Here is a 24371-nt window from a genome sequence, read left to right as displayed (position 1 = left end):
ATTAGGTGTGGAAACACTGTGCTAGACACTGGGGGATATAGTGAACAAAATAAACAAAATCCCTGCTCACTTAATCCCTCACACTCTAGTGTCCCAAGTGAGCATCAATTCAAAAAAAGTAGATGTATAGCAACTAATGTGAGGTTGTCCTTACAACATAGAAAAGCCAAGTGTCATAAAAATATGAAGGAAAGAATAATTAATTCCAACTTGGATAATGAGATTAGAGGTGAACGTTAAAGAATGGGTAGGATTTCAAGGTACCATCTAGGAAAGACACTTCAAAAGTTTGAGGGCAGTGGAAGTCCATTATTAGATGTCTATTTCAGGATTTAACTCTAGTAGCAGCCAATAGGAAGTGTCAAAGGGAATAAAGAGTGGGACCACCCAACAGCTGTGGATGCCTTTGATTCAATTTGGGGGAGAAGGAGATTAATCAATCATCAGGGGTGTCAGGTGCCTGTTCCTCAACTTCCTAGAATTTAGGTGCTTATCTAGTGCCTTCTGCTTTGGCAAGGGAAAAGAATGAGAGTCACTATAAACAGGTCACCCTTGACATTTCACAGTGGTTGAAATTAACTGCCATGGGATAATAGCATCGAGACTTAAGCTTATAACAAATGTTACTTTCAAATCAGTTATGCAAATACAGCTTTAAGAAGGCTAATATATGTAGATTTATGACTACTTCCTTAAAGGTAATGATTTTTTTAAAACTACACTAAATTCTGGGAGGAATTTATAATCTAAAATAAAAATAGGAGAAAAGCAAACAATGGACCTCTAAAGCTTTTTATAAACAAAGTAATGCAGTTTGTTCTACTAGAAATAATAATATAAACTCACTCACTTCTTTTCTCACATAGCACATTTTACTGAGCTTTCACATATATCAGAAGGCAAAAGCAGCCAGCAATCTGGAGCACTGGCACATAGTAGATTTCATCTCATTTTGCATATATAGGGCTTCATGCTGTGGAATTAACAACTTTTAGATTGTTCTAGTGCAACCATTGAGCTATTGCATTTGGATATGATGTATATTTTTTAATTTAAATAAATGCATTTAATATCGATTTTTTTCATCCATATTTAGTATGCCATCCAAACTACAAAATACACTGATGATTTTTTTTTAAAGCCCTTCTGGAGCTGAAAAAGTCTTCTATGATGTTATGTGATGTTTCATTTATACTTAGTACAAATTTACCCCTCTAGAATTTCACAGCTTTCTCTAGTCCAATCAATAATTATTGATAGTTTATAATATAAAAAGTTATCCTGCAGATACTAAGCAAGCACTTTACATGGTATGCTTTTTGAGACTCAATAAAGATACAGAATTAATTTATTAGATATGTGGTTACTGAATTAGCAAAGCATTGGTATACAACCAAAATAACAAATTTTATAAGAAGACATAATGTACTTCTTGTTAATAAACACATTAAGCATAATCAAAGGTGAATGTGTTCAAGAGAGCCTTTCTCTGGTAGTAAAACCCTGGGTGGCAACTCCCTGGAAATGCTTTAAGGACCTACTGCAGTGGAAAGAAGTTTTCAAAACAACTCCTCAATGACATGGGGAAAGCAATTTAAGAAGTTATTAGCAATTTTGGCTGGGTGCGGTGGCTCACTCCTGTAATCCCAGCACTTTGGGAGGCCGAAGCGGGCAGATCACCTGAGGTCAGGAGTTCGAGACCAGCCTGGCCAACATGGTGAAACCCCATCTCTACTTAAAATACAAAAAATTAGCCGGGCATGGTGGTATGCACCTGCAATCCCAGCTACTCGGGGGGCTGAGGCAGGAGAATCACTTGAACCTGGGAGGCAGAGGTTGCAGTGAGCCGAGATTGTGCCATTGCACTCCAGACTTGGGGACAAGAGCGAGAATTCGTCTCAAAAAAAAAAAAAAGAATTTATTAGGAATTTTTTTAAATGTTCATAATTGATGTTTATGAAATTTCACATAATCTCATTCAGATTACAGATGAGAAAACTAGCAGACAGATATATGAACGTGTCCACCATGTCTTGTGGGTCGTTGGTAAGTTTTGTTTGCTTGAGGTGGTGAATCAACAGCTGAGAGAAGAAAGACAAATGATTTAACAGTTCTGTAGGGACCATCTCTATTTTTTTTTCACCAGAGATTTAAAAAAATCAGGTTTTCAATTTAGTAAAGTATGAGAAATAATGCACACACTCTTATGTATAACTACAGCTTCATTCTGAGTTTTATGTGAGCTCAAGTGAAAACGTATATTAAAAGGCAGAAAAGTAGCATCACATAGTACAGAGAAGCAACAACCACTTACTTTAAAATGAATCCCACAAAAAATTTATAATTTTCTGATAGATCTTCTCCTATTATCTTCAAAGACTATCAGTGAAAGTTTATTTTCATCATTTTTAAGCAGAAAATCCTTAATCATCATCAAAAGAGTTTAAATTTGAGGTACCCATCTGTTGCATCTTTTAGAGGCTCCACACACCCATTGTAGAGAGAAACCTTGGTTTTGAACTTCGGTGATTAAACATTAGTCTCCTTTGTACAATCTGCTTATACTGTTGTTAGACAGCAAGTATTTTAATGCCAACCTTCAGTCAAGAGCTTCTTGTCCTACAAGACAGTCAGTATTCAAGAAAAAATATCATCTACATTTAAAAAATGAAAGGAGTGAATCTATGCTCACACAAGTGTTTTATGTTGTATTTTTTTATCTCCAATTCAGAGGCTTTGCAATCACCATAATTGTGAACTTTTTTCCTCTCTGAAATAATAAAGAGACCACTTAATTATCATCTCATGGTCATTTTGCTTGCTATGTGCAGATTGCAAAATCCAATGACAACTCTAATGAAAAGCATTTTTTCATGGCCACAACCCTTTTATACCTGAACTATAGCTTTCAGAAGATGATTATATGGTTGCCGCAAGAAGGTCACCACACAAGGCCAAAGTCACAATCCAAATGCCTGAATTCCTCCCAAGCACCTAACTAACACGTTGCAGAATGAATGGCTTCGAAGGATGGAGTGGCTTATAAAAGAGACCATTTTTAAACACCTATTAATATTTCAAAAAGACTATTTTAGATAAACAAAACTGTACAATGAGATTAAAATAATACACTGACTTTATACAATGTTAACTAGCTTTGTAGCTTGAATTAAGAATAATAGTAAAAAGAGATGAAACTAATATTTTACATTAATTTTCACCAAAGTAAATGAAATAATGGTTAGATAAGAGAACCTGGGAAGAATGCGGAATTCTGCTCATCAATTTGCTATAAACAACAGCATATGTTGTGTTTTATTTTGAATTCTCTGATAAATGGATGTTTATCCTGGGATCAATGGCTCTGGGTGAATGGCAGATTGCAGCAGCAATTGCTTTCTTACCAAGAGAATTATCTTAAATCAGATCTCCTTTGTTTGATGAAACCTAAATTGCAGGGGGAATATTTAAACATCTAAGGAGAAAATCCATAGATAAGCTAACACATGACTCCAAGATGCATTTAGCAGAACTAATTGTCTCTATTATTCTTTTATTCTAGAAGCTACAGATAGAACGTACAAGTCAAATAGCAAAATACTCTATCATTACACCTTCCCTGATACGGAAAAGTAGGCCACTCAAAAAGTATATTTACTTCAAGTGATGTGGGAGGGCTAGGGCAAATTAGACAATTATGTCTATGGTGAGTCCAGCTAAATAACTGGATTAAAAATAAAAACTCGTTCCCTGAGCTATGTTATTTTTCTGTGAGACTAAGCAAACCGTGGAAGCTACCTCTACTGTATATGACCTGTGTGACTTACCATACCCTGGGACGAAGAAGGCTCTCGATTCTGTAAGTGACCACATCTTCACAGCCCTGATGAAATCAGTGGAAAAAATAATCACAGCTAAGAGCCCTGTCCCTCAGGGAAGACATTCATATGTTTGAATCCTACATCTGCTCCACTCACTAGATGTATAATTTCAGGCTAAGTATCAAACCTTTCTTTTATTTGTTTAGATAAATTTGATTGTGTCTATTTGTGGTTTATAACAAGGTATTATGGGATACTTACAGATAGTAAAATGGTTACAGTGGTGAAGCATATTAACATATCTGCCATCTCCCACAGTTCCTTTTTGTGTGTATGACAAGAGCAGCTGAAATCTACTTATTTAACAAAAATCCCTAGGACAATACAATTTTATGAGCTTTAGTCCTCATATTGTATATTAGATATCCACATTTGTTCATCCTACATATCTGCTATTTTGTATCCTTTGACATCTATCTCCTTTCTAAAGCCCCTTTTCCTAAGTGGTTACCTAGGGAATGATAAAAATATGTGTATATATATATATATATATATATATATATATATATAACCAAAAAGCTGTCCCGCCTCCATATTCTTTTGTCTTACACTTCTCAACTCACTCCCGCACAAGTTTGTGGCTTTCCCACCCCCACTAAAACATCCCTCCTTGAGTTAATTCTCATCACTCAGCCCAAAGGCTGTTTCCACAGACCCCATTGTTCTAGCATGATGCTGCCGCAGCATCTAAGATGTTGGCCATTCCTCACTTCTTGAAACATCTCCTTCCTCTGTACACAGAGAGAAAGGCAGACACATTTACAGAAAAGAAGCCACCATGGTCTGATACACACTAGCTGCCTGGCTCTTAGAACCCGATTTCCAGCCTTCCTGACTTTTGGGTTCTGGGTCACTGTCATGAGTCCCTACTGTGAATTTCCCTTTGGTGCACCTTAAAACATCAGAAACTCTACGCACATGAAAGGCCGAACCACCTTAAAACCAATTTTACATCTCTCTCATCAATATCCAGCATTGGGTACCTTTCCCACTTTGATTTCTTAAACGTTGGTCGCAGACAAGCACACAACACATGCATTTACTGGGCAGGGAGAAGCAGTGAAAAGAAACGTGAAAGTTCATGGCTCAATATGATTCATTCGTAGCCCCTTCTCCAATTAAGTGGCCTCCCTGGAGGTTTCTCCCAGGTCAGGTGTTGGAAAGGTTTCCTTGAATTTAGAGGAAGCTAACTTAGGACTGCCCCTGGCCTGAGATATTCCTTCGTCCCTTAAGGGACTTATTTAAAATAAATAGTCAAGGCTTTGTCTCTTTGCCACAGCCTTCCCTATCATAAGCTGAGGTCAGGACAAATAGCTCATGTACCCAACATACAGCTAAGGATGAAATGGCTCCTTCGAGGAATCACTAAATCACACAGTCCTCTTGGCAAAGGACAAATGGAGTTTGCCGTTTGCCATCAGCTCAAACAGGTATCAACAGGTCTTGGAATCAAGCCTCTTATGTTTCTGCTTTGCTTAAGGCCCTTCTCACTGTCCCTTGAAGAGGTCACTCCATCTCTCCCGCAGCCTGGCAGCGCCAGGTGGGGAGAGTCAGTGCTATATTACTAAGAATGCTCCGTGACTGTCAGTGCCTCGTTTGCTAAGACAAAGACTGACAAATTACACTCCTTACATTAATTTTCAAGTACATTTTGAAAGCACATGCCTCTGATGAAGTATTTTGAATAGTGCTGTGGATGTCAAGGAGACATTTAAAATATCTCACTCATAATTTTTGAAAATCTTCCTCATTCCAAGTTGTCACAGCTTGACAGCTTAGCTCTGTTTTGAGTATATTCTTTTACAATGTACTACAAACTGATTGAAGAGCTGACAAATCTGACTTAACCCAAACAAGAATCTTTAAATATATCTGATTAAAAAGAATGTTTAATGAAAATGCACATACAGACATTCCATCTAGCATCCTATTTTTTTAGAAGTCAAATTACACAATTAAAATCTCTATTGAAAATACACCTCTATCCCCCCCACCAGAAAAAATTCACTATCTATTGAGACAAAATGCTAAAGTTATTAGATATCACTGTCATTGAATATTCAATTATCTTTTTTGTCTAGGAAAAATCTAGAATTTTATCTCCTGCATGTATCTTCTCAAAGAGTTTAATTCTTGTCCAACTTACCCATCCTTTTGAATCTAATGATTGATCCTGGCTTCTAAAAACGACTTATAAGAAGAAGAGTAAAGCATTGAAATAAGGTTATTATAATTCTTCTCTAACCCAGGCTGGATAAATAACCTTATGATTATTAAATAGAGAAAAGAAAAAGGAACAAAAGAGATCCATAACTGGACAAAGGGAGATAAAGTAATCATGTAATGCAAGAAGTAACCATGAGTTAAGGTTTTTAATGCAATGGGAATTCTACCCAAACATCCCTACCTTAAGCAAGGCAAGCCCATAAAATTCCACTGATCTTAGCAACACAAAGGAGAGAAGCTTTTCTGAAGAAACAGTCAAAAGTTTACTCCCAAAGTGTTTTGTGTTTTGTGTTTTTGCTAAAAATACATTAGTCCCCTGCATCCTTTCTTGCATTAGGATTATGTGACTAAGAAGAAGTAGAAAAATAATCAGCCATAACATAAGGCAAAAGTTTCTGCCAGAGAGAAGTATGAAGTAGAGAACCTTTCCAGCAGTGAGAAGAAATGAAGGAATAAAGGGAAAAAAAGAGCAGGATAGAAACATCGTGGCAATCCACGACCTCCGCGGGAGAAAAAGGCACAGAAACACCCAGATAGTTTCATAGGAATCTGAGGCCATTGTGAGTGAGTACCCCATTTTCCTGAGTGTATCCAAGAGGCTGGGAGCATCTCAGAGAAGCTCAAGTGTTCAGCGTGGCATCATATCCCACATGGCATGAAAGTGATAGAGCAACACCATGCTCTCTGGGCCTGGCAGATATTTCACCCAGGTACTTTGTGAGGATTTCAGAGCTTCCCTCCTCTCTGAGCTTGCCAGGAACAGCTTCAATGACATGGACAAGTCTTCCTCAGCTTGGTTCTCTGGTGGCCCACTCTGCACAGACTGTCACTACTGGAAGCTCTTCCCTTTCTCTTCAGTAGAACCTAAATTAATTCAGGGACAAGTCTAACCTTAATGTGGCCCACATTTGGTCCATGGAAAATGTGCATTATCTGCTGGGCTATTGTGGACATGTAGTTGTTTCCTAAATGCAGTTTTCTAGCAACTCTCTTCATCTTTACTCAGGTTTCTTTAATTCTCGCTGACATAAGTGAAGCCCCACAATTCACAGTAGCACCAGCTGTAAGCTCTCCTAGAAGTTCCATGCAGGCCCCAACTCTTAATTAGGCCTAAAGCTAGGAGTAGAGAATTCCTTGCCCAAAGTGCTTGGAGGACTAGGGAGAAATTGGACTGCCCTGCTACAATGCAGGTGAGAAAGAAGAATATATCTAGAATACACAAGATCTCTTAGAGCATCTGTTAGTGTTACCACATCCTGGATTATACCAATGGAAAACTATAACAATTCAATTCAGGCAAGACTCCTAATGGCCCAGAACCTTCGGGAATTAAGATTTAGAACACCCAACCAGGTAAAGAAGTATGACCAGCTAAGATACTTGCTGAGGGCAAAGAGAATACGGAATGAGCCGTGGAAGAAGGTAGTTATAAATACCTGCTACAGCCACATGACCAGTTACAAAGATAAGGACCTGTAATTATCATAATATCATGAATACTTCTTTCTTAATTTGTTATGAATATGTGTATATGCATGTGTATATCTCCCCTCTCTTATCCCCTTTTCACATAACATAGACATATTGACTTTATATCATAGAATGTAATTATTGTTAACTTTACACCATAGTATTCAAGTTATGGAATATCAAGAAGAGTAAACATCATTAAAGGACTTTGCATCATCTTATTTGGAAATGGTTAGTGCATTTTTGTTGTACTCAGGATAGTTGTACAATGTTAGGTGGAAGTATGACCTTGTAATTGTCTTTGGGAGCTAAGTATGATTTTAAAAGATGCATATGGGTGCCAAGTAAACAAGGGGAGAGGTTATGCTGGCACTTGTCATGGTACCCACTTATTGGGTCAAACATTCTTCTGGATGTTCTTGTAAAGGTGTTTTTTGAATGAGAATAACATTTAAATCAGTGGAGCCTAAGTAAATTAATTTGCCTTCCATAATGTGGGTGGGCCCCATCCAGTTAGATGAAGGCCTGAATAGAAAAAATATCTGACCTCCCACAAGAGAAAATTCTCCATAAGACTGACTTGGGCCTCATCTGCAACATTGGCTCTTCCTGGTTTTCCAGGAATTGATTTTGGAATTGAACTACAACTCCTTCCTGAGTCTCCAGCTTGCTGGCCTCCCCCACCAGATTTTGGACTCACTCCACTATCCACAGTCACATGAGCCAATTTCTTAAAATAAATATCTTTATACACACATAGATCCTATTGGTCCTCTTTCTCTGGAGAACCCTGGTTCACAGGTTTAGCACCACATTATCTAAAGAAAGTCTTCCCCCAAATGCTCTCCTCTCAGTATTCTGACCCCTTTCCACCACACTGATTTGATTGAAGGGTTCTTCTCTCCCAAATCAGCTGCATTTTAATCTTGGTTAAGGTGCATCAGTTACATATTTTTACCTTTGAAATTTTTTACAGCAACATTCTGTCATAGATGCTAATAGGAGCAGGGGACTGGAGAAGTGCTTAGGACAATGAGACCTCAGAGAGTAAGGACCTCACAAGAAGAGACAAGGACAAGGTCTGCAGTGATCTGCGGCAGGTGCTGACATACCCGGGATCCAAACCAGCAATTCACACACCATCGGAATCAGCCAGGACAAAACATCCTTGAAAGTGAGTGTCAACTCTGAACTGACTGTATTTGTACCTACAAGAGATAATTTTAAACTAGAGTTTAAACATAACTGGAAAGTTTTACTTCTTTTTTCTTCCACTAAAAGAAATAGGTAAAACAAAAATATGGGAGCAATATGAAATTAGTTTTGGAAAACAAAGAAAGTATAGTAGCCCATTTTCATGCTGCTAATAAAGACATACCCAAGACTGGGCAATTTACAAAAGAAAGACGTTTATTGGACTTACAGTTTCACATGGCTGGGGAGGCTGCACAATCATGGTGGAAGACAAGGAGGAGCAAGTCCCATTTTACATGGAAGGCAGCAGACAAAAAGAGAGCTTGTGCAGAGAAATTCCTGTTTATAACATTATCAGATCTTCCCATTCACTATCATGAGAATAGCACGGGAAAGCCCCACCCCATGATTCAATCTTCTCTCACTGGGTCCCTCCCATAGCACGTGGTAATTATGGGAGCTACAAGATGAGATTTGGGTGGGAACACAGAGCCAAACCACATTAGAAAGATACATGCTTATTCACATCTAAGTCATAATAAGAATTCTAGCTCTGCTGATATTATTTCATGGAGAGAATTTTGAGTGCAGGCTAACTGATAATTCTTGGCTGTAAAAAATTATCCGCAATCTAAGTTAATCATGAGTACATTGTGGTTTCATATTGAATGTGGAAAAGCATGGAATACAAAGAGATAATCAGCCCCCCAAGGTGAAGGGGGACCAAAGGAATAAGAGCTACAAATTTATCTGCACTTGGACATTTCCATTAGCCTCTTCTAGAATTATCCAGAAATGTCTAAATCCTTGGAGAGGACAAATCATAAGGAAATTCCAGAACTATAATGTAGTCATAACTATTCTTACTGTAGTAGGTGACTATATATAACATGCATAAATGTATATACTTATAAAATATTCATTGTATTTTCCTGAGGTAAAAGAGATAGGTCATAACATTCATCTCTTTCCAGACATTAATAGTCCCAAATAATGATGGGCACTGAAAGTTGGCATTTTCAACACTTTCATCTTTTAAGCAACCAGGACTAACAGCATAGCACAGTAGTTAAAAAACACATATTCTGGAGGTTTCAAATCACAGTTCTTTCATCTGTTAGTAGTAAAACACTGGAAAAATCATGTAACCTCTCTGTGTCTCTTTTCCTAATGTGCAAATTGGGGATAATAGTACCTACCCCAGAGGGGTGGTTATAATGATTAATGAAGAGACTTAATACCTATCAAGCTCTTAGAATAATGCCTGGAACATGGTGAGCTGTACATAAAGATTTGTTAAATAAAACAAATATACTAATACACATTTAAAATCATGATAATAAATTATGTAAGTTGTTATTTGTTTTATTTAGATAAAATATATTTTGGATGAAATGTGTATGTACGCCAACAAATATATAAATTCAAGTTTGGTTAACTACATATTTCATTCATTTTTGTTCTCAACCAATCTTTTATTCTTCTCTTTATTATATTCAAAAAGAAGAGGAAAACCCAGTTGCAATTATTATTTTAAAGTTCCTTAAATCAAGTGAGTCAATCAAAGAACAAATAAAATTGAGGTTTTAGTACATTATTAGGAGTTTAGAGATAGAGATAGCAGTATAATAAAAGAAATATTAGACTGTGAGGGTATTAAATTGATATTTAAAAAGAAAAGAAGGGAACAAAGAAATATCAATATTTTATAGAGAAAATATAAAAATGCAGTAGAGCTTTGAAATTCAAATTGACATCACTTTCATCTAAATAGGATTTTCCCATTTGGCTAAAATTTAGAGTATTTGTAAAGGAAAATTTTTTAAATTCTAGGTTTATAATCAAGCAATATTTAAGCCAATTTTCTATCTATTACAATCAATGAAAATTGATAAATTAGAAAGATTTGCTTGATACACTTTAAGATTTGAAATTAAAAGTTGATCTTATTAGGTTTAATATATTGTTTTCAATGTCAGGAGAGTGAACTTAGACATTATTAAAGATTTTCAGAGTTGAATAAAAAAAGGAAGAGAATGCCTAACCCTCAGCTAATATACAAAAAAAATATTATGTATAATACTCTAGTCTTCCAGCATTCGAGTTTATCCAAGTTCTATCACTAAGTCCTGATTTCCTATTTGATATATTGTTTACCACACCTACAGTTCTAATTTTTTATGCTGGCAAAATCATTTGAAATGCATATAATTTGGCAATGTGCTTGTTAAGAAAGAAATATTTCTGCAAGTAGTAATACAAAAAAAAAATCACTCAAGGACATACTCACAATAAAAATTCCCAAAGAGTCGGCAGCTTAGATCTTTGTGTGGGGAAAGCGTCTGGTTTTCCATACAAGCAAACCCAGAACTGAGAAATAGGGAAGTAAATTTAATATAATGGCCACCCACCAAATGCATTTAACATACGGTAGACTAGATGATGCATGAACAGATTACACTGCCAACCTGGCTTTAGGGAGCTGGAGTTTATGGTCATTACCACTTGTAAGATTTGATATTTCTCACAGTTATTTACACAAATAGCACCTCACATCATTAAATCCTTATCACTACCGCCACTCTCTGCCTCTGGCTGCACAAAATGCTTAAAGAAAGAAATGGGATTTTGGAGCTTCATCTTCAGGAGACTGGGAGGTTACAGTTTTCTTTCTTGGAAAGAGACTGAGAATCTCTTAGACATTTGTCTTCAGTTTCTCTCATCTGTCTTTTGTCCAAAAAAGGTCATTGTCTGCTCCTCAGGGGAAGCATCATGCCAAGTTGCTGCTTTGAGACATATACACACATAAATTCTCTCTTATAATCGAAGTAGAGGCAACCTTGATCATAAGTGCTCAGAAAATATTTTCCCATCTGTTTCTACCTTCAATCTCAAAAAGGTTTTCTTGTACCTAGACAATAGCCACACCATTGTTCTATCTTGGTATCATGTCCACGGGCTTGGCAAAGGACAGTTTTGATAACAAGGGTAAGTAGTATTTTCTGTTTTTTCTCTTCAGTTTATATGATAAGAGAAAATCAAATATTAAAATGGGACAGAATAGCCTAAGTAAAAAGATTAGACTCTGAAATCAATATGGGTTTGATTTTATATAAAATGTTTAATCTCATTTCCTCCTCTGTCAAATTGGATAGCAATAGTACTTCTCAGGTTGTGCTTTGAATATTAAATGAGATCCATTTGATCAATCACTCTTATACTTCTTGAGGGCCTACTCTGTGCAGACTTTTCTAGATGCTGAGGATGACACAGTGAGGAAGGCTGACAAAATCTCCACATCATGGAGCTTGCATTATTACTGTGGAAACAAACAGATAAACAAACATATGTGCACTTCATAGTTCAGCAGTGCAGAGAATCCTGCAAGGAGAGAAAACTGGGTGAAAGGCCAGAGGCAAACAAGTGCAATTGAGGAGCAAGGCGGTCAAGGAAGGCCTCATTTGGGACATTAATTTGAATGGAGACTTATTAAAGTAACAGAGCAAACATGCACATATCTGGAAGAAGAAAATTCTAGACAGAGAATTCAAAGTGTGTGAGCTAGCAATATGCCTGGGGTCTTCAAGATACCATGAGGAGTTGTCGTGGCTAATGTGGGAGGGCAGAGGGAAATGAGATCTGAGAAGTAAGAGGAAAGGAGTGGAGGCAAATCACGAAAAGCCTGGCACAGACTATTCAATGAGGAGTCTATTATTAACACGTTTTATCCCTGTATCAAAACAGATTGGGATTCGATGGTTTCCCTTAATACTGTCAACAAGTACTCTTTCGGAGAAACACTTGTTGAAGAGGCCCCATCAATCTCCCACAACGCTGTCAGTGCAGTATCTGGGTTCCCATTGACCCTGAGCATTTGGTAATTGGCAAGTGCTTTTCCTCTACACAAGGTCCTGTTCATCCTAATGAAGATGCATCATTGGCACTTGCTTCCTGTAAGACTGGGAAAGAGCAGTGGAACTAAAAGCCCCCATCCAGATGGAGTAGCTCAACAGAACATCTGCGGTGCCTATATGTCACCTGCCTACCTCCTGCTGCTAGGCTAGCTGCCAGGGATTGCAGCAGCTCCTGACTCAAGGGTCCTCCTCTTCTGGTGCTTGCTTGGAGCTGTGAGTGATTATCTGCACCACCGTTCCCAAAAGCATCATGCCATCTTTCTTAAAAGTGCAGGAAGAACCTGTTGGAGATCTGAGTCCTTTAAAGAACTGCACTATTATTTGATCTTTAAATTGGGATCCATTAGACCATAGCCTTGCTTGCAAACTTCATATCAGCTGGCATTAGGCAGCTAATACATTGCATTGATTACATAGATGACCTATTCTGGTCCATATGACATAGAAAGGAGACAGCAATGAACAACACGTTCATTTTTCTCCATCTCCTCTATCACTGCTCTAGAACAAACCACCCTCATCTCTTGCCTGGATTATCAGGATTATCACAATTGCCTCCTAACTCATCTAGTCCAAACCATCTTAGTCACAACCATTACTTGCCTGATTATTACTAATATAAAGTAGCCTCCTAACTTGCCTATTTCTTTTCCAGCTCCTCTTCCCCCAATTGATTTTCCACATTTGAGAGCATGGAGTGATATTTTTGAAACCAAATTCTGAGCATCTGAGTTTTGTCTAAAATCTTTCTTTGGCTTTTCAAAGCTCTTAGAGATTATCCATTAGCGATAGATCAAGATTCCTTTTGGCACACTTAAGGCAACTCATGATCTAGACTTTGCCTACCTCATACCTGGCAACACTCTCTCATTTGCTCTCTATACTAAGAGTCCTATTGGTCTCTTTTTTCTTTTCCCCCAACATACTGCAATCCAGCTTAGGTTTTTGTTTTGTTTTGTTTTGTTTTTTGTTTTTTGTTTTAAATACTGTTACCTCCAACTGGAAATTCTTCTCAATCTCATCTCACTTCACTAAATAAACTATCACTCTTCATATCCCAACTCAACACTTTTTTGGGGGTACCTTCCCAGTGCTCCCCAGACTATTCCACCACTTTCTAGTCTACTATATTGCTCTTTCTACTTTAATTTTGAAGTCTCTGTAATTACATGTCACCATGATCATTTTAAAAACCTACCACCCTCCATTAGGCTGTATTCCCTAGGAAGCCAAAGATTGTGTTTGCTTTTCTCCCCACTTGAAACCCAGTGCTTTGTGGTTCCAAAACTAATGATTATTCCACTGCTTTCTGAACATATTTGTCAAAGAATAAATGACCATTTAAATCTAAAAGGCTCTCAATATAAAGACTGCTTCTAAAGTCTATGCCACTCAATTCATTTTATATAGCAGAAATAACAAAATCCATATCTTCCAACATGAGTTTGAGCCAAGAACTAAACTAAGAGCTGAGGCATCCATAATACATGTTTTGAGTAACACTTTACAAAACTGAAGACTTTCTTTCTATTTTTTTCTTCTCATTGAAGGTATATCCAAAAACCTCAATTCTGAACTTAAGCAGCAAGGTAAAAATGAAACTGGCCAACCTTCTGCTTATCTGATCTTACACAATTTGTTTGGTGAAAGTGAACATATACTTGCTTACTTCTGATAGGTCCTACCTGTATTCCTGTGTCCCAATTCCAGAAGCAGTCTTGCCCTGTCACCCAGACTATAGTGAAGTGGTGAGATCATAGTTCACTGCAGCCTCAAACTCCTGGGTTTGAGGAATTCTCCCACCCCAGCCTCCCAAGTAGCTTGGGACTACAGGCACATGCCACCATGCCCAACTAATTTTTCATTTTTTATTTTTTTTAGAGATGGAGTCTTGCTTTGTTATCCAAGCTGGTCTTGAACTCTTGGCCTCAAGCAATTCTCCTGCCTAGGCCTCCTGAGTAGCTGGGATTACAGGCAAAAACCACCATGCACAATCCAATTCCATATTTTCAGTGGCATAAAAAGACAAAGCCTTGTCTATTACAACATCATCTCTTCCTTTCAAAAACAAACAATTTTCATGAGACTTTAATAAGACTAGCTTAAACTCCTGAGCTTTTTTTAAAAAAAGCATTTATGTATACTTGAGGAAAAAGAAGAGTGTCACTAATCTAACTCAATTATAAATTCCTATGAAATGTAACAAGCAGGAGGAGGAGAAAGACAGAAAGATAGAAATATAAAACAACATTGAAAAAGAGGAGAAATTAAGTCTTTGAACTAGGAATTCTGTGCAAAAATTATGTTATTCTAATATAGATACAGGAAAATGTAATAGTATTTATATATATAAACTACCCCTACAACTAACTACTAAATTGACAAGAACTTAAAGCACATAAAAATGATAAATATTTGATATTCAGACATCACAATATTAAAATTCTGTTAAATGGTGGGCAACAACATTATTTCTTTCATACAGGGAGCAAATATTTATGGATCATCTACTATATGTCAGATACTGGGATCCACCATTTAAAAAGACCTAAGACCTCTGCTTCCACAAAATTTAGATATTAATAGGTAAAGATACCAATAAGAAATAATTGTAATCAATGCATTATATAATTTGTTAGAAAATGATCAATGCTATGAAAAAGAAAATGGAAAGAGGCATTATGAGTACAGGGATAGGAGACTGTAATCTAAACAGATGGAGCTAGTGGGCCTCGTTAGGAAGGTGACATTTGAGTAAAGTTTGAAAGATGTGAGATAGCTGGCTATGTAAATATTTGGGGGAAGTACTTTTCAGGTAAAGGTCAAGATTTTATCCGTTATATTCCAAAAACTGTAAAGATATGTGTGTGGCTGATGTGAAGTGAGGAAAGAAATTCAGAAAAGTACTAAGGAGCCGGTTCATATTTTCTATTTATTTATTTTTTTTAGAGAGAGAGACAGGGTCTCTCTATGTTGACCAGGCTGGTCTCAAACTCCTGGGCTCAAGCGATCCTCCTGCCTCCACCTCCCAAAGTGCTGGGATTACAGGCGTGAGCCACCATGCCTGGCCCCAGATGGTATATTTGCATTTCCCTCTTGGTTAATATTGTTGAATATCTTTTCTTGTGCCAGTTGTATACACTCTGCAGAAATATCTGTCAAGTCTTTGCCACTTTTATAATTAGTTTGTTTTATCTACTGTTGAGTTTTGAGTTCTTTATATATTTTGGATACAAGTCCTTTGTTGGACATCTGGTTTGCAAATATATACTACCAGTCTGTAGTTTATCTTTCCATTCTGTAAATAGTGTCTACCGTGAAGCAAAGTTTTTTAATTTTGATGAAGTCTAATTTATCAACTTCTTTTATGGACCATGTTTTCAGAGTTTCATCTAAGAACTCTTTGTTTAACCCCAGGTCATGAAGGTTTTCTTCTAAAAGTTTTATAATTTTACAATTGGATCTATGATTAATTCTGAATTAATCATAGATGAACCTCAATATCATCCTCATATATATAAAACATAGATTTAATTGTAAAATTGTGAAATTAGATCTATGATTCATTCATAGAGGTTCATTTTTTACAAATGGATATCTGATAGTTCCAACACTGTTGAAATGACTATACTTTCTCCATTGAGTTACTTATGCATCTTTGTAAAAACCAAATGGCACCCATACAATGGAATATTATTTAGCAATGAAAAGAAATGATCTATCAAGCCATGAAACAACATGAATAAATCTTAAATGCATATTTCTAAGTAAAAGAAACCAATCTGAAAATGTTACATCAGTCTGATTCCAATCATATGGCATTCTGGAAAAGGCAAAACTACAGTGATCAGTGGTTACCAGGGGTTCGGCAAGGAGGGGTTGACTTGTTTTGCACAGCACAGATTTTAGGGTGGTAAAACTATTCTGTATGATACATAATTGTTGATATGGAACACTATGCATCTATCAAAACCCATGAACTTTACAGCACTTTACAGTGTAGTTATATATGCAAGTTTTAAAAGTTTATTTGGTAGGTCACAGGATTCCTGAATGGAAGGCAGAATGTAACAAAGGAATCTAACTGTACTACAGACATACGAAACAACTTCTCTGAAGGGGTGTGGGAAAATGTGCTAACCTGAGTACCTTTGGAAATGAGTGCAGGCTGTAAAATTAAAGGTAAACGAAATTGTATGTAAGACCTATGCTCTAGTCAAAAAAGTTATTTTCCACATGAGTATGAGATAACAATTCAGCTACACATACTGAAATTAAACAAGGAAAGAGATGGTGTGTGATCGAAGCCACATTGCTCACTGTTGGAGCGGGAGTTTATATAGAAAAGCTAGGGAAGGAGCTAGAGTAATCCATATGGTAACAGAATTAGAGTTGGAGACCTCAGTGTCAACTCATGTTTAGCTTAACATAGGTATATATGCTTGTAAGTGGAAACACTTATAGACATACACACACACACACACATACACACACACACACACAGGTTAGCATGTACGCATATATTTTCTTAATCCATCAGCTAAGAGGGCCTACAAGCAGTAGCAATAATGCTCAGGTCTTGGCTTCTAATACCATCTCCAAGATAAAGAATCAGAGATCCTTGGAGAAATGGGTGATTCCAGGATTGCACTAGGAAATATACAATGTAGGCCTACAGTATCTTCTATTGGCAGAAAGCAAGAAACTGCTGAAATAAGTAAGGAGAATATATGAAAGAGAAACAGCAGCTGACTAAAGGAGCCCCCAGTGTCCAAAGTTAGAACAATTTGAGCCAAAAACTAAAATGATATTGGGTCATAACCTAAATTATAAAATAAATATCTATGGGCCTATACTTACAGAAATAAATTAGTTAATAAATAAATAAATGAGGATAAGACAAAAAACTTTTATGGTGAAGAATTTCAAATATTTTTTGCACAGTCCACCTTTAAAAAATGGGAGTACATTTTTCTCCAAAGAGCCAAGTGGGGGAAGGGGGAAAAATGCATCACTTCACAGTGGAGAAACGTGACAAACACTAGTACAGGCAGGTAATCCAAGTTACCAACAGCGATAAGACATGTTGATGATATGTGCCCTTGATGTGATAAAAATGACCTTTTACCTCTATGGTCTTCCTTCCAGAAAGCCATAATGTAGATCTAATCATAATAAAAACATCACAAAAATCCCAATTGAGGGTCATTCTACAAAATACATAACCAGTACTCTTAAAACTGTCAAGGTCATCACAAACAAAGAAGGTCGGAGATACTGTCACAGCAAAGAGAAGCCTAAGGAGATATGACAACTAAATTTGTAATGTATCCTACTGGAATCCTAGAACAGAAAAAGAACGTTAGGAAAATGCTTTAAAAAATCTGCAAAAAGTATGGACGTTAGTTAATAATAATGTATTAATACTGATTAATTTTAATATAAGCATCATATTAATATGTTAATAATAGAAGAAATTGGGTGCAAGGTATAATGAGAATTATCTTATTTTCTTCTCAGTTTTTCTGTAAATCTAAAATTATTCTTAAAAAAGTTTATTTTTAACATAAATAAAATTATTTAAGTGCAAATAAAATAAAATGGTCATATTTGAGTTCATCTATTTCTGGACTCTATTTCTGTTACATTGATCTGTGTGTTTGTCCCTTTGGCAATACCACACTGTCTTGATTGCTATAGCTTTATAGTAAGTTTTAAAATTAGTTTGATTTATCTAACTTTATTCTTCATTCTCAAAATTACTTCAGCTATTTTAGTTTCTTTGCCTTTCTGTATAAATTTTAAGACCAGCTTGTGTATATTTATAAAAATTATTCCTGCTGAGATTTTTTATTGGAATTGTTTCAAATCTGGAGATAAATATGGGGAGAATTTAAATCTTTACTATATTGAGTCTTCCCATCTATGAATACTGTATGTCTCTCCATTTACTTAAGTTGTCTTAGGGCTTTTTTCAGCAACATTTGCTTTCAGCATACAGTTTCTGAACAAATTCTATTAGCTTTTCCCTAAGTATTTCACTTTGGAAGATATTTTCAGTGGTATATATAAATAGATAGATGTAGATATAGATATCACTATATAAATATTTGTTTTCCAATTGCATGTTGCTAGTATTAAGAAATGTGATTGATTTTGATTTTTGTGTATTGATCTAGTATTCTGTGACCTTGCAAAACTCACTTATAAGTTTCAGGAGTTTCTGCTTGGTTTGAGTTGTTGTTGTTTGTAAATGCCTTGGAATTTGGATTTCCTATGTAAATAATTATGTTGTCTGCAAATAGGGATAGTTTGGTTTCTTCTTTTTAATCCATGTCTTTTATTTCTTTTTATTGACTCTGAGACTGGCTAGGCCTTCTAATACAACGTTGAACTGGAGTGGTGAGGTAGGACATCCTTTCCTTGTTCCTGATTTTTAGGGGGAACAAGGCTATGTGATAATAAATATGATTTGTGATATAGGATTTTTTAAATAGATAATTTTTATTAGCCTAAGGAAATTCTCTTCTATTCTTAGTTTTTTGAGAGTTATTATCATGAATGGATGTTGAATTCAGGAAAAGCAAATACTTTTGTTGCATCATTTGTATTCCATGTGGGTTTTTTAAAAGTATTGATTCAGTGGATTATCTTAATTTGTTTTTAAATATTAAACCAGCCTTATCCCCAGGATAAATTTCTCGTAGTCATATTACATTATTATTCCTATACATTATAGATTCAATTTGATAAAATTTTATGAAGTCTTTTGCATTGATGTTCTATTGTTCTGAAGTTTTCTTTCCTTGTAATGTTTTTGGTGTTTTGTTTGTTTGAGACAGGGTGTCACTCTGTCACCCAGGCTGAAGGGCAGTGGTGCAATCATGGCTCACTGCAGCCTCAACCTCCTTGACTCAAGCAATTCTTCCGCCTCAGCCCCCCACATAGCTGGGACTACAGGTATGTGCCATCACACCCAGCTAATATTCATATTTTTTGTAGAAACAGGGTTTCACCATGTTGCCCAGGCTGGTCTCGAACTCCTAAGCTCAAGCAATCTGCCCACCTCAGCCTCTCAAAGTGCTAGGATTACAGGCGTCAGCCACCATTCCCGGCCTGTCTGGTTTTTAATATCAGAATAATTCTGGCTTCATAAGATTAATTGGGAAGTATTCCTTCCTCATTTATTTTCTTGATGAAATTGTGCAGAATTTGTGTTTATTCTTGTTTAAATGCTTGCAAGAATTCACCAGTGAAACCACCTGGACCTGTAGATTTCTTTTACATAAGGGTTTTAACTGTAAATTTATTTTTTAATAACAATAGGGCTATTTAAGTTACCTATTTCATCTTCAGTGAGTTTTAGTAATTTGTATTTTTCAAGGAATTAGTACATTTTATCTGTTATTGGATTTATGTACCAAGAGTGGTTTGTTGAATTTCTTTATTATCTTTTTAATGTCTGCAAAGTCCGTAGTGATATCCATTTATTTATTCCTGATATTGGTAATCTGTGTCTTTTTTTCCATTTTTAGTCAGTTCTTATTAAGCAGTATCTGTGTACTTTGGGCACTTTTCAGGTTTTCTACAATAAACATTTGTTATTTCATAATTATAAAAATGTTATAATAAAATTTTAAATATCATTTTAATTTTAAACTTGCTTCTTTCTGCATTTAAATTAATTTAAATGTATAATAAATTTTATAACATGAGGCTGATATATGGACTAAAAATGATAATGCACATAAAAATATTGTGTAATTTATACACATATTAGCATTATAATTACAGATAAGCAAAGGAAGACAGTTGTATAATTGAAATAGAAAAATATAAGAGCTTTCTAGCAATAAATAAATGGCAACATTTATATTGTGACTTGGGGAATTTAGAAGAACCTAAATTTTAAAACATGTTTTCTCACAATGTTTAGAGCAAGATTGCCCACAATTAGACATATGACTTTTATTTATTTAGAAATTTTAATCAGTTCTGAAAATCACTAATTACTAATAAACATTCAAAATCAAAAAATGGTGGAAGGTAGGCGATGAGTTCATTATTTCTGAAGCATCCAGTATAGTTCTTAGAAGACCAGTCACTTAAACTGAATCCCATAGTACAGTTAATTCATTCATATTATTTAGGTCCCCAAGTAGATTACATGTGGGCTTGGAACATGCTGGTTTACTTGTCCTACATTTCTTTTTCTTTTATTATTATTATACTTTAAGTTCTAGGGTACATGTGCACAAGGTGCAGGTTTGTTACATATGTATACATGTGCCTACATTTCAAATTTAATCAAAACATAACTACTATAAACCTCTTCTGAAAAGAAATGATCAGATTATATACTTTTAAATTTCATATTTTATATTAACATGGAATTTAGAGGCAGATAGGAAGACAAGAAAAGCGGATTATATTTTCTTTTAAAGTTCTTAACGGTGGGCTAGTGCAACATAAATACTGTTACCATCTCTATCCCACAAAAAGATTTGCTGAATTCCCTCCCTGTGAAACCCAGGAACACTCTACCTAGCACTGGGAAGATGCCATGTTATGAAGATCTCCTAAATACTGAGCTCTCAGAGCCCCATGAATTGAAAACAGGAAAGAAGCTGGGGAAATGACAAGATGAAAAGGACTCCAACTGTAGGAGAAAGAAGAGCATTAGATGAAGCCAACACATTCAGCCATGATTTATGCAACATCCAAGTACTAACTCTCAAGCCAACAGCATACTTTCAGGCTATATGCAACCACCAAATTACCATAAATTAAGCTCAAGCAAAAATAAGGCCATAAAAGGGACATTTTACAGTGGCTATTGACTAGGATGTTCAGTTTCCATTAAATCTTCTGAAACATTGTTACTTTGTCAACTGAATTAGTAACTGGTGTCTTCTTGGGAGGGAAATATATAAGATTTCAAACTCCACATATATTACTCACCACAATTAAAGTCACTTGCTGTAAGAAGCCACTATCTATATGCATCAGACTAATTATTTTGTGCTTTTTTACTAAGATAATGGGACACTGCTGCCAGTGGGCAAATCCCGATCATACATTATATCACACTTCCTAGCAATTTTGATGAAAACTACAGGTGGAGACAGATTATAATGGGAACATCTAATTGAAATTCATCTCCATTTTGCTTCAGATGGAAGACATGCTGCTTGTGCCCTGAAACATATTCAATTTCATTCAAATTGGATGCAGATTTTTCAGACAAAACTAAATTCGAAAAATGTATATATTTCAAAGGGTCCTGGAAGAGAGAGACAGGCATACCATAAATGTTGACCACCTCAGTTTATTAGAGCTGCTGCTTTCCAAGGTAGAGAGGGAGAACTAAACTCCCACTAAAGGTCATTATGTTTGTTGTGATATATTCCACTGGCATTTAGTAACTCCATTTGTTTTCACAAAGACCATGAGAAAAACTGTACAACCCCTTAATAATTTCCCAAGCCCTCCATGGGTTTTGGGAAATTATTAATGACCTCCATGGGAAAAAGTATTGACCTCCATGGTCAGGTTGCTTCATTGGTGTGTAGGTCTCTACTATCTCCTTCCATGTCCTGCTTCTGGCACCATTTCCTAGGGCAGAAGATGGAGGTTTTTCAGTGAGACATTCAGTAAGAAGCCATCTTTTTCTTGAGCCAACAAAATTTGTGCACACATATACATACATGTATACACATACAAACATATATTTATCCATACTCACATCTGTTCAAACATACATGTGCATGCACATATATATATGTATGTGTATATGCATGTATCTCTATGTGTGTGATATGTATACCCCCCTCCATGTTTAGTTTATTGCTGTATCTCTGGCACCTATCTCACTAATTGGCACATAACAGTGCTCATCAAATATTGGTTGAATGAATGAATGGATTAATGAGTGAATCACCTGTTCTTAAGAAGTATATTGTGAATACTGTGAATCAAAAAAATCCCTTATTGGTGATAAGGCTGAAAAAAATACTTAGCAATGTACCAAATAAGTACTCACTAAATTATTAATTTAAGTGGAAAAATTCAGGTTATTTTTGTGAAACAGTAGACAATATGCTTCTTAAGAACAGGTGATTCACTCATTAATTAATTTATTCATTCATTCAACAAATATTTGATGAGCACTGCTATGTGCCAATTAGCGAGATGGGTGCCAGAGATACAGCAACGAACTAAACAGCCTCAGCCTTTGACAAGCTTTCATTCTTGTGGGTAAGAGACAAGCAGATAAATGTGTCAGATAGTGATAAGTGCTATGAGAAAAATAACAGGATGCAGTAAAGAGTGATGAGGAGTATTAAATATATATATAATATATAACCATATATATAACCTGTCTTATAGAATCATATTTTAGATTTACCTTTTGTTTTGTTTTTATTGATACATATTTGCACATATTTATAGGGTACCTGTAATAATTTGTTACATGCATAGGATATGCAATGATCAAGTCAGGGTGTTTAGGATATCAATTACCACAATTTCTATGTGTTGAGAACATAAGTCCTCTCTTCTAGCTATTTTGAAATATAAAATACATTGTTCTTAACTATAGTCACCCTACTCTGCAATTGAACATTAGATCCTATTTCTTCTATCTAATTGTATGTTTGTATCCATTAACCTATCTCTCTCATCCAACCTCCACACACAAACCCTTCCCAGCCTTTGGTAACTATCATTCCACTTTCTACCTTCATGAGATCAATTCTTTTAGCTCCCACATATGAGTGAGAACGTGCAATGTTTGCCTTTTCTGTGCTGACTTATTTCATTTAACATAATTACCTCTAGTTTTATCTGTGTTGTTGCAAATAACAGGATTTCATTCTCTTTTATGATCAAATAGTACTCCATTGTGTATATACACCACATTTTCTTTATTAGGGTCATGTTTTCACAGAGATCTGAATGAAATGAGAGAGTAAGCCAGGCATATAACTGAGGGAGGAGACTTCCAGGCGGCGTGTGCACAAGCTTGGAGGTAGGAATGTGCTGTAGCTGGAATATAATGAGAGAAGGGGAGACTACAAGGAGTTAAGGACAGAGAGAGGGCAGAGGAAAAGATAATGCTTAGCCTGATAAGCTTTGATAATGGTTTGACTTTCACTCTCAGATGGGAGCCATTGGAGAATTCTGAACAAAGGAGCGACATGATTTGACCTTTTATAGGGTTTTCTCTGGCTACACTGTGGAGAAGAGATGGGAGAAGGGGAGAAGCAAGCAGAGCAGTTAGGAGGTGAACTACATTAATCCAAGGGTGAGATGATGGTGACTGGAACCAGAGTACTGCAGCACAGGTGGGAAGAAGTAGTCAGATTCTGCCGCACATCTATTATGTTGGTGCAAAAGTAGTTGCAGTTTTTGCCATTACTTTCAACCATCTGATCTTCAACAAACCTGACAAAAACAAGCAATGGGGAAAGGACTCTTTATTTAATAAATGGTCCTGGGAGAACTAGCTAGCCATATGCAGAAAATTGAAACTGGATACAAAAATTAACTCAAGATGGATTAAAGACTCAAATGTAAAACCCAAAACGATAAAAACCTTAGGAGAAAATCGAGGCAATACCTTTCAGGACATAGGAACGGGCAAAGATTTTGTGACAAAAATGTCAAAAGCAATTGCAACAGA

The 24371-nt window shown here is 36.0% G+C and overlaps 1 long non-coding RNA gene across 1 annotated transcript in view; it reads right to left on the bottom strand.

Annotated features, from left to right (window-relative positions):
* LOC134810029 (uncharacterized) overlaps nt 1-9163 on the bottom strand; it is a 55265-nt gene extending 46102 nt beyond the window's left edge. The window contains exon 1 of the long non-coding RNA XR_010157097.1: nt 9001-9163. This is a non-coding gene — a long non-coding RNA (uncharacterized LOC134810029). The remainder of the gene's footprint in view (nt 1-9000) is intronic.
* Nucleotides 9164-24371: the final 15208 nt, after the last annotated feature.

The sequence above is a fragment of the Pan troglodytes genome, chromosome 4 (assembly GCF_028858775.2).
Source record: "Pan troglodytes isolate AG18354 chromosome 4, NHGRI_mPanTro3-v2.0_pri, whole genome shotgun sequence".
Classification (NCBI taxonomy): Eukaryota; Metazoa; Chordata; class Mammalia; order Primates; family Hominidae; genus Pan; species Pan troglodytes.
The sequence above is the reverse complement of the archived record's forward strand: the minus strand, read 5'-3'. Positions and strand labels throughout refer to the sequence as shown.